Source organism: Somniosus microcephalus, chromosome 20 (genome assembly GCF_052327205.1).
Source record: "Somniosus microcephalus isolate GS21.2 chromosome 20, FLI_Smic_1.0, whole genome shotgun sequence".
Taxonomy (NCBI): Eukaryota; Metazoa; Chordata; class Chondrichthyes; order Squaliformes; family Somniosidae; genus Somniosus; species Somniosus microcephalus.
In genome coordinates this window covers 21594768-21605432 of record NC_141006.1, presented here as the reverse complement: position 1 = coordinate 21605432, position 10665 = coordinate 21594768, and the positions used below count along the sequence as shown (strand labels likewise).

The window sequence follows — 10665 nt, the reverse complement described above, 5'->3', positions numbered from 1 at the left end:
CTGAGACTGTGCAAAAAAAAATCAAATAAAGTCTGAGGCTGTCAAATTATTTCAACCTGTACTCTCTGAAGTGTTCATTCAGGAAATTACTGAAACACAATAGCATATATCCTTAGGCCTCCAGTAATTATTTTATACCTGGAGTTTTTTGCTTTCCAGAATCTGAAATGCTGTTGTAATTATTATTGCTCATTTGATTTGTGCTTCAGTAAATCTGAGAGATTTTGCTACATAAAATTAAGTTGAAAAACTGGTTATTAATCAGCTGCTTTGAAGGCTCAGTTGGTGGCTAGTACTTTTCCTATCGATGTGTCAGCCAGTGACATGAATACAGTGTTGCCGTTCCCTTCATGTTATTGTTTATTCATGAAACAGTACACAAGACTATACAGAGATACAGATAAAGAGTCTCTTTCAGGTTGACCTGGTCCCGTGTACAGGCAAATAGTTTGCTCCGACAGTATGAATTGGTTTATTGAAGAGGGACCATGTAGCCTGAGGCTATTTCCATACAGGGACACAGGCATCTCAGCACCTGCACACTCTCAGGTTACAGTGTGCCCTCCTGATCACAGGCTCTCTACTATACAATCCATGAAGTACAGAAATTATAATATCAAGGGGGCCTTAACCAGCACTCACAAACTGTCTTCAGCTACACCCACAGATCCTGGCAGCAGCGCCGGAATCCTCAGAGGGGAGAAGACAAACAAAAGGGCCCATAAGAACCTGGGGGGGTGGGTGGGAAGGGGGTTGAGATTGGCCTACACCAGTAGCGTGAAACAGGCTCATAGTGAATAGACAGCCCCTTCTACACTGCACTCGATTTACTTTACCACTGACTTCAATGGAAATAAAAATCTGGCCCGGTGTAAAACAGGCTGCTGATTCGCTATAAGCCCGTTTTACACAACTGGCGTCGCTCAATGGTAGTACTTTAGCCCCTGAGTCAGAAGGTTGTGGGTTCAAACCCCACTCCAGAGACTTGAGCACAAAAATCTAGGCTGGCACTGCATCGCTGAGGGAGTGCTGCACTGTCGGGGTTCGCACGTCTTTTGGATGAGACCTTAAACCGAGGCTCCATCTGCTCTCTCAGGTAGCCGTAAAAGATCCCATGGCACTATTTCAAAGAAGAGCAGGGGAGTTATCCCCGGTGTCCTGGCCAATATTTATCCCTGATCCCACATCACCAAAACAAATTATCTGGTCATTATCATGTGGTTGTTTGTGGGAGCTTGCTGTGCGCAAATTGGCTGCTGCATTTCCTCTATGATTTCTATTACAACAGTTCCTACACTTCAAAAGTACTTAATTGGCTGTAAAGCACTTTGTGACGTCCTGAAGTCATGAACGGCGTTAAATAAATGCAAGTCTTTCTTTTTTAAGGCATAATATAAATGCAAGTTCTTTCTTCTCTTTCAGTCTTTGGTCGTTATTTTAATAGAGCAGGAAATAACATTCTAATGTTCCATGTGCTGATTGGCTTATCCACTCCCTGTCCAATCCGCCTTGAAGGCCACTGTGACAAAAGTAGAAAGGAAGAAACACACATGCAAAAAGAGAATCTCGCCTCATCAAGGAAATGCACAGTGAAAGAATGAGAGAAAAAAATGGAGAGGAAAGTAAAACAAGTCACTGGGAGAAAGACAGAATCAGGAGAGGAATCAGAGAAATCCCTCTTAGTGAAAAATGGGAGACTGCCTGCTTGTTATTCCTGTTCCACAAACAAAAGTGGAGAAATGTGTGACTTTGAAACAAATATGGGGGGCTGACTCTGTGATTGGTGCTCTGGCAATTGGTATTCTGTGATTGGTGCTCTGGCAATTGGTATTCTGTGATTGGTGCTCTGGCAATTGGTATTCTGTGATTGGTGCTCTGGTAATTGGTATTCTGTGATTGGTGCTCTGGTAATTGGTATTCTGTGATTGGTGCTCTGGTAATTGGTATTCTGTGATTGGTGCTCTGGTAATTGGTATTCCGTGATTGGTATTCTGTGATTGGTGAATGCAATTCTGTGAAGCACCTTGGGTTGTTTTCCTACATTAAATGTACTATATGAATGCAGGTTTGTTACAACAGTACCCTGATTGCTCTCCCATTGCACACTGAGAGCCATTCTTCAGACAGGCTGAGATTGAAAAACACTTTTCATGCAACCCCCTCATTAAATCTTTAAAAATTCTGCTAATAGATTTAAAGTACCAGTTGGTGCTATTTTGTGTGTTCAGCACTGGGAATGTGCTGAAGCCACTGTGTTGCCTCAAAGACTCTGGCAGCCATTTTGTAGATTGCGGTCTTGAAGGGGAGTGCTATTATTAGCTTTAGAACATCGTTCTTCTGCAGCAGTCATGGTTTGCTAGATTTTTATATTATTTTGTTGTATTTTTTGCTGGTGGTTTTGGTTGTGGCCTAACTTTTGCACTTTTTGGATTTTTCAGCAACTCCCTATTTCCCATCTATGACTTATTGGCTGCTGCAATTAAACTTGCCACAAACACACTTCTGAAGGTGGGTATCCCCAAGTTATATTGCTAGCTTTGGAAAAGGAAGAGGAGCATCTGACATGGCACGAGTGTGGTTAAAGCTGAGGCAGTCTTGGCATACTCACCCTTACCCAACGACCAATGACTACAGGCCCTCCATGGTTTTGCCCCTCTCTATCTCTGTAACCTCCTCCAGCCCTGCAATCCTCCGCGATCTCTGCGCTCCTCCAATTCTGGCCTCTTTCCCATCCCCGTTTTTTCATCGCTCCACCATAGCTGGCCATGCCTTCAACTGCCTAGGCCCTAAGCTCTGGAATTCACTTCCTAAACTTCTCTGACTCTCTACCTCTCTCTCCTCCTTTAAGTCACTCCTTAAAACCTACCTCTTTGACCAAGCGTTTGATCACCTGTCCTAATTTCTCTTTATGTAGCTCGATGTCAAATTTTGCCTGATAACGCTCCTGTGAAGCCTCTTGGGAGGTTTTACTATGTTAAAGGCGCTGTATAAATGCAAGTTGTTGTTGACCAAGATGCACCTACCTAGACTTGTCTGAGGGGAGATCCCTTTGGTGCTTATGCTTCACTAGGGAGGCAGTCACAGAAAGATAATATCGCCTTGACAAGTTCCAGAACAGGGACAGCTCTGCATCAGTTGTCACGGCCCATGAATATGCAGCATGCTTGTAATGGTAGCATGTTTGGTGGTGCTAACTTGCAAGATGCAACAGTATTTCTGTGCCTGCAGCAAGCGGGATGTGCAACTCACCTGCCAACCAGCTGTAAAGTTATCTGAGTACACCAAGTTGAGAGCAAGGCCATATGCTTAAAGTACACAGGAACACTTTCAACTTGAAGACAGGCAGTGTACCTGCTATTTCCAGAAACATGCTGGGTGCGTGCCCGGCTGTGCCAGTGACACAGTGCCTCACAATACTTACCTTACTTTTTCCCAGCATGTCCTCTGGTTGTAACCAGCTCAGATCTTAGCTGCATTTACAGCCCATTTTACTTTTGGACTATAGTAGATAAACCCATGGCTCAGCTGTCTTGGCCCTGGGTTCTAGAATTTCCTCCTTTAAACCTTTGCACCTCTCTCTCCTCCATTAAGATGCTCCTTAAAACCTACCTCTTTCCTGCCCTCGTGTCCCCTTCTTTGGCTCGGTGTCAATTTTTTGTCTGAGTATGCTCTTGTGAAGCGCCTTGGGACATTTTACTACAATAAAGGCGCTATATACAGTAAATGCAAGTTGTTGTTGAGGTTGGCGCCGACTCCAAGTCCTAACTGTGTTGAGAGATCTGATTGTTAAAGTTACTGCTTAAAATCAAAAGGGCAGTCTGGAATCCTGTGGTCATGTTTAACTGGTATAAAATTGTATTTCATCAGCCAATACACTGGGTTTGTTGGTCCGTGTTTGACAGGAACATTTGGCTGACAGATTAACTGCATATGAACATAGGAACAGGAGTAGGTCATTCAGCCCCTCGAGCCTGTTGCACCATTCACTTAGATCATGGCTGATCTGTATCTTAATACTCTTGCCTAACAAAAATCTATCAATTTCAGCTTTGAAATTTTTAATTGCCCTCAACAGCTTTTTGGGGGAAGGGAGTTCTAGATTTATACTACCCTTTGTGCGAAGAAGTGCTTCCTGACACCCAGTTTAATTGCAGTGTTAACCTGGGAGTTTCAATAGTGGGTTGACATGATAATGGGCGAGTGGAACTCAGTACAATATCTCTTAGGCAATATGGTGCAATATTGTAGAGCAACATTGATATCACACATTCTTATGGCTTCTTTTACACCCTCCTCAAGTAGAATTTAAAGGGATATTGCCAGCTGGTTTGCCAGGGTACTTTGCCAAGTGTTGGTGACAGAGGAGCCTGCACTTTAGCTGTCAGTGATCTTCTCTCTTAGGCAATCCCTAGAACCGAGGATGACTTGCTTCCACACTAAGAATGAGTTCTCAGGTGACTGATGAGTCCTACAGTCTCTGTCACAGGTGAGGCAGACGGTGGTTGAAGGGGCGGGTGGGTGGGATGCTTGGGTTGACGTGCGCTCCTTCCGCTGTTTGCACTTGGCTTCTGCTTGCTCCCGGCGAAGAGACTGGAGGTATTCGGCGCCTTCCCGGATGCTTCTCCTGCACGTTGTGCGGCCTTGGGCCGGGTATTCCCAGGTGTCAGTGGGGATGTTGCATTTTTTCAAGGGGGCTTTGAGGGTGTCCTTGAAGCGTTTCCTCTGCCCACCTGGGGCTCTCTTGCCGTGTCGGAGCTCCGAGTAGAGCGCTTGTTTTGGGAGTCTCGTACCGGGCATGCGGGCGATGTGACCCGTCCATCGGAGCTGATCGAACGTGGTCAGAGCTTTGATGCTGGGGATGTTGGCCTGAAAGTTGTCAGTGATGCAGCAGCATTGTCAATTGTGAAAAGTCCTTACTGCGGTGGAGCCGACAATAAATTGCCACAGGACATGGCAGTATGCGTGGGCGAACATTTGCTAACAGGCTGGCCGGTAACTGATCCAAAACCTCGACCAGGCTGAAAGCATGCCAATACAGCGAGGCCTTTGTCAGGGAGGTGTCACGCACTAGTTCTTGGCTTCATTGCACTCCAGCTGCTGGGCTAATTAAAGGGGTAGCTGTGGATTCACTGAAACAATTAGGTGACTTGCGGGTCCCATTAGCACAGCCGCACATCAAAGGAATCCGGCTGCATCTGCATAGCCAGAGGCTAACACAGCCTTGGGGATAGTAGTCATCTCAAAACTGGGGTTGTTTTTTAAACTGTTACTTATTAAAGGAGAACAATCAGAATTTCAAGGCTTCTCATGTTGTAGACATCTGAAAAACTCATTGCGTTTCTTTCTATTAATTTTCCCCGTTAAGAACTGGCCTGTTCTCAGTGAGTGGATTGGGGCATGAGGCTTGTTTTCTATCCTATTCTCGGGATGTGGGCATCGCTGGCAAGGCTGGCACAATTGGCTAGTCCGTCTCTAGTTGCCCTGAAAGGTGGTGATGGGTCTTCCTGAATCACTGCAGTCTGTGTGGTGAAGGTCTTGTTATTCTTTGTAGCTTGTTGATACAACTGAGTGGTATGCTCGGTCACTTCAGTTAAAAGTCAACTGGAGTCACATATGAGGTCAGGACGGTAGGTTTCCTTCCCTATAAACAACAACAACTTGCATTTATATAGCGCCTTTAACATAGTAAAAAAAGGGCTTCACAGAAGCGTTATCAGACAAAAATTGACACCGAGCCACATAAGGATATATTAGGGCAGGTGACCAAAGGCTTGGTCAAAGAGGTAGGTTTTAAGGAGCGACTTAAAGGAGGAGAGAGAGGTAGAGAGGCGGAGAGATTTAGACAGGGAATTCCAGAGCTTAGGGCCTTGGCATTTGGAGGCACAGCCGCCAATGGTGGAGCGATTATAATCGGGGTTGTGCAAGAGGCCAGAATTGGAGGAGCGTAGAGATCTCGGGGGGGAGGGGGGGGTGGTTGTTGGGCTGGAGGAGGTTGCAGAGATAGGGTGGAGCATGGCTATGGAGGGATTTGAAAACAAGGATGGGAATTTTAAAGTCAAGGTGCTGGCGGACTGGGAACCAATTTAGGTCACCAAGCACAGGGGTGATGGGTGAATGGGAATTGGTGTGAGTTTGGATACGGGCAGCAGAGTTATGGATGAGTTCAAGCTTACGAAGGGTGGAAGGTGGGAGGCCGGCCGGAAGAGCATTGGAATAGTTAATCTAGAGGTAACAAAGGTACAGATGAGGGTTTCAGCACTAAATGAGCTGAGGCAGGGGCGGAGACGGGCTGATGGGGGATACGGAGGTGGAAGTAGGCAACCTTGGTGATGGAGAGGATATGGATCAGAAGATCAGCTCAGGGTCAAATATGACGCTGAGGTTGAGAACAGTGTGGTTCAGCCTCAGACAGTTGCCAGGGAGAGGGATGGAGTTTGTGGCAGGGAAGAAAGACAATGGGGGTGATTTTCACTCAGAAGTCGGGAAGGAGGCGGGACTGCAACTTTCGGGGTTGTAGTCCCGCCTCCATCGAGATGTGGCCAATCCACGCGATTTTAACTTGATTGACCTTGTTGAGCCCGCCCAGCGGGCTCAGCAGGCCAATTAAGGGCCACCCGGCAACAGGTGACGTCACAGACTGAAAATTCATCTGTCAAGACGTTTTGACAGATGAAATATCAGTGTTTCACAGCTGTTTGAAGCTGTCAAACACTGACAGTCTTATTTCTAACCTGAGTCCTTCTACACAGACTCAGTTAGAAATCTCTCCGGCACAGAAAGCTGCAGGCTGTCACTTTTGACAGTTCGCAGCCATTCTGCTTTCTGTGCCGGTTAGATGATGGACTCCCGAAACCTAGCGGAAGGAAGGCTAAAAAGGTAAGTACAGGTAATTTAAACTTCTTTACGCACTTTAGACACACCAAACACACTTACCTTTGCACTCATGCACCCATCACTCACCTGAACACCGACATCTCGACCCCTCCAAGTCCTTCAACCCAACGATCCGCCTCCTCTAACCTGGCGTGGTTTGGAGCCGTCGGGAATCCCACAGTTCAAGATTAAAAATAGGGATGAGGATAAAAACTGCCTGTTAACTACCTGTTAACAGGCAGTTAATTGTCACTAATCCCTTCCCGCCTCGGGTAGGCGGGTCCCAGTGCGGGGCGGGTACCCGCCTCCTTTGAAACTTACATGGAAGTGGGTTTTGGGCGGGATGATGTCAGGACCCCCGAATTCGGGGCTTTAACCCCCCCCCCCCGCACGCCTCCAATCCCGACTCCACGGGTCAGTTAAAATCGAGGCCAATGGCTTCGGTCTTCCCAATATTTAATTGGAGGATATTTCTGCTCCTCCAGTACTGGATGTCGGACAAGCAGCGTGACATATCAGAAACAGTGGTGAGGTCGAGAGAGGTCGTGGTGAGGTTTAGCTGGGTGTCATCAACATACACATGGAATCTGACATTGGGCCAGAAATTCCAGAACGGGGCTTGCAGCGCGTGCAAGCCCCGTATTTGCACTTACCCCGCGCTCCTGCCGATCAGCTCCAGGGACGCCTGCACTTGCTGAAACTGAAGGAAGAATCCCGGGCAGCATATGACGTCACGCCGCCCAGGAGTGCAGCCAGTGCGAAGCCAGAAGTGTGCAGTGCAAGTGAGACACGCCCCTTAAGGTCTCATTGCAGCAGGACACGCCCCCAATCTCTCCGATCAGCTGCACAGGACTTTGGAGTTACACAGCTGCAGGGAAAGTAAGTTATCTGCTATTTTATGAATGTTTTGTGAACTTTTATAACATTTTAAAAATATTTAAATGATTTTGATGACTCTTACATAGTTTTAAAGACAATTGAAGCTATTTAAGCAATTTTTAAAGCCTTGAAAACATTCTATTAATTCTTTGCAGTTAATTAGCAAAGTGAAATGGCTGGAATTAGCACAATTAACGTGATTAAAAGAAGTCAGAACTTCACTGATGATGGAGGCAAGGCGCCTGCGCATCATTGGGAATGAGCAGTCGAGAGCTCCGCGAAAAGTTCAGACGGCAGCGTGGTCGGAAGTTGCAGAAGCTGTCAGCGCGACCTCCACCATTCCACGTACAGCGGAACAATGCCGCAAGAAATTAAGTGACATTCTCCGATCTGTCAGGGTTTGTGCAGTTATAACTAAAGTGTACTGTAACTTTGCTTAGAACTTAAGTTAGCCAGATCTATAAAGGCTTTCTTTTACAGCAGTCAATTTACTTCTTGGTAAAGTCACCTGAGGTAGCAATAAAACTTTATGGCTTTGGGGCCATCTCAAGGATACCTAATGTTCTGTTATCTTGATTGCATTGCTAGTAGCTGTAAAACTTCAATCAAAGATGTAAAGAAACACCCAGCCCAGTCTTCAAAGCCTTCGCTGTCCCATGTCAGAAATGCAGCTGTGTGATTCTCTTATTTATGCTGCAATTTCAGAGTAAAAGTGCTCACAACTCCAGGGAACGCACACTCACAGGAGGTGGTGTTGCCATGCTGAGGGTTTTGACCGAACATGAGGAACGGGTCCAGCAGATGTACGAATTTGCTAGCAATCTCCCCGCGGATGCATCTGAAACAGGCATTTCTGACCCTCAATGTGAGTTAGACTGGGCAGCCATATGTTAAATAAGGTTAGGTGTGTGCTGAATATCTGTGATGTGGCACATCGTGCTTTACCTTAGCAAATGTTTTCTGCTTCCTTCCCACAGCTGGACCGAGTACCTCTCACACATGGGATGAGCAGTGCGTGGAGTCAGCGGCCACAGAGGGCATTGGGGAAGGTTTTTCTGATGCAATGGCAGCAGTTACTGAGGTGGCTGAGGTGGTTGAGGAACAGGAGCAACCTGTCCTATGTCAGCAAGTGCAGCAGGAGTGTACAGACCCTGTGTCGGTGGCCACTATCTCACCATCTCCTGGCCCTTGTGGCTCTGTGCTAGTCAATGATGACTGCAGCTCCACAGGCAGACACCAAATGGACACTTCAGTGCAGGTGGGAGTAGCTGAGGCACAGCAGCACCTGCAAGATGACCAGCAAGATATTGCAGGTTTAAGCCAATTGTTGAGCTCTCTCACTGAAAAGGAAGTAGATGATAGAGACCATTTCAGGCAGGGAATGGAGAATGTTGGCATTACACTAAATCAGATATCATCGCAGTTTGGGGTGCTTAATGATAATTATCTTACAAAGATATCGCAGTTGGATAATTCTCTTCATCAGATATCTTCACATTTGGTGATGCTTAATGATAATTCTCTTAATCAGATATCCTCACAGTTGGCGATACTTAATGAAACTATGATTGCAATGCTTAATTCGCTTGTATCTAACACTACTGGCATAACGCTGATTCCAGCACAAATGCCCTCCCCAGGTCACAGTGCAGAGCCACTTTGGTCCCAGGAGCAAGCAGCTGCGCCAGTCATGATGCAGGGCAGCGTAGAAATGCCTCAGCATCAACCCTTTCCTCAAGCCGCTGCTGAAGAGCAGGATCAATCTGACAGGGCCATTGGAAGTAGATCTAGAGGGCTCCAGTCACGGGTACTGAAAAGGCGCAGGAAACGTTACACTGTCACTTTCAGCTCACTCACTCTGCCACCTTCAACCCTCAGTCACACAGGCCAGTTGGCAAATCGTTAAATTGTTATATTTTTCACTTTATTTAAATGTTAAATTTTTAATTACATATTTAAATTCAAGAGTTTTTTTATGAAGGAAAGGACACCCAGTAAGCAATGTTGAAAGAATTTAAACATTTATTTAACTTCAAAAACTTTTACAACAAATGTTACAAAATTGTGAAATAGCTAGTTTGCACTTTGAATGTTTGTATTGCAGTAAGGAGGTAAAAATTACTGTAAAATGTTTACACTTTATTTTTTAACAGTCACCATTTTGCACATGTTTGAAAACGTTGAAAGAGGTAGTTAGCATCTTTATTTTTGTTATATCACTACGAATCAAACACAAATAGTTAAACCTGTTTACAAAGTGATTTAAAAACTGTTAACATTAACATTTTTAAATTGCATTAAGTAGGTCAGTAACATCCTTGAACGAAGAAAGACAAGTAACGACGAATTCTTTCCAGTAACACTTCCTCACTGTTCCTGTCCATAAATTTTTCTTTACGTTCATAAAAGTTACTTAAAATTTACAAGTTATTCACTTTATACATTGAAACTGAATGTGAAAAGTTTTTTATTATGCAATAAAATGTAAATGTTGCACTTTAATATGTGTCTGCTTCTGTCTTTGCCTTGCGGGGGGAGGGTTAGGTACAGGGCATAACTACCACGTGAAGGTGTTGGCTACCAGCACTTCGCGAGCAGCCTTACATTCGGCGGCACTTGGTTCCTCTCCATGAGGCCTGGCAGCATGCACATTGCCATCGCCTTCATCCTCCACTTCAAGAGGCAGCTGTTCCTCATTGTTAAGGGTCAGTCCTTCCTGCAGGGCAAGGTTGTGCAAAGCACAGCAGGCCAGCACAATCCTTGACACTTTCTGGTGGGAGTACTGCAAGGTCCCCCCTGACCTATCCAGGCACCGGAAGCGTGATTTCAGAACTCCTATTGTCCTCTCCACCACTTGACGTGTAGTCACGTGTGCATGGTTGTATCTCTCCTGAGACTGATTAATGGTATTGC

The 10665-nt window shown here is 45.7% G+C and overlaps 1 long non-coding RNA gene across 1 annotated transcript; it reads left to right on the top strand.

Annotated features, from left to right (window-relative positions):
* The first annotated feature begins 7853 nt into the window (after nt 1–7853).
* LOC147103078 (uncharacterized) lies at nt 7854–10254 on the top strand. The gene is made up of 2 exons (XR_015072891.1): nt 7854–8150; nt 8458–10254. It is a non-coding gene; the product is annotated as an uncharacterized LOC147103078 (long non-coding RNA).
* The last annotated feature ends 411 nt before the right edge of the window (nt 10255–10665 follow it).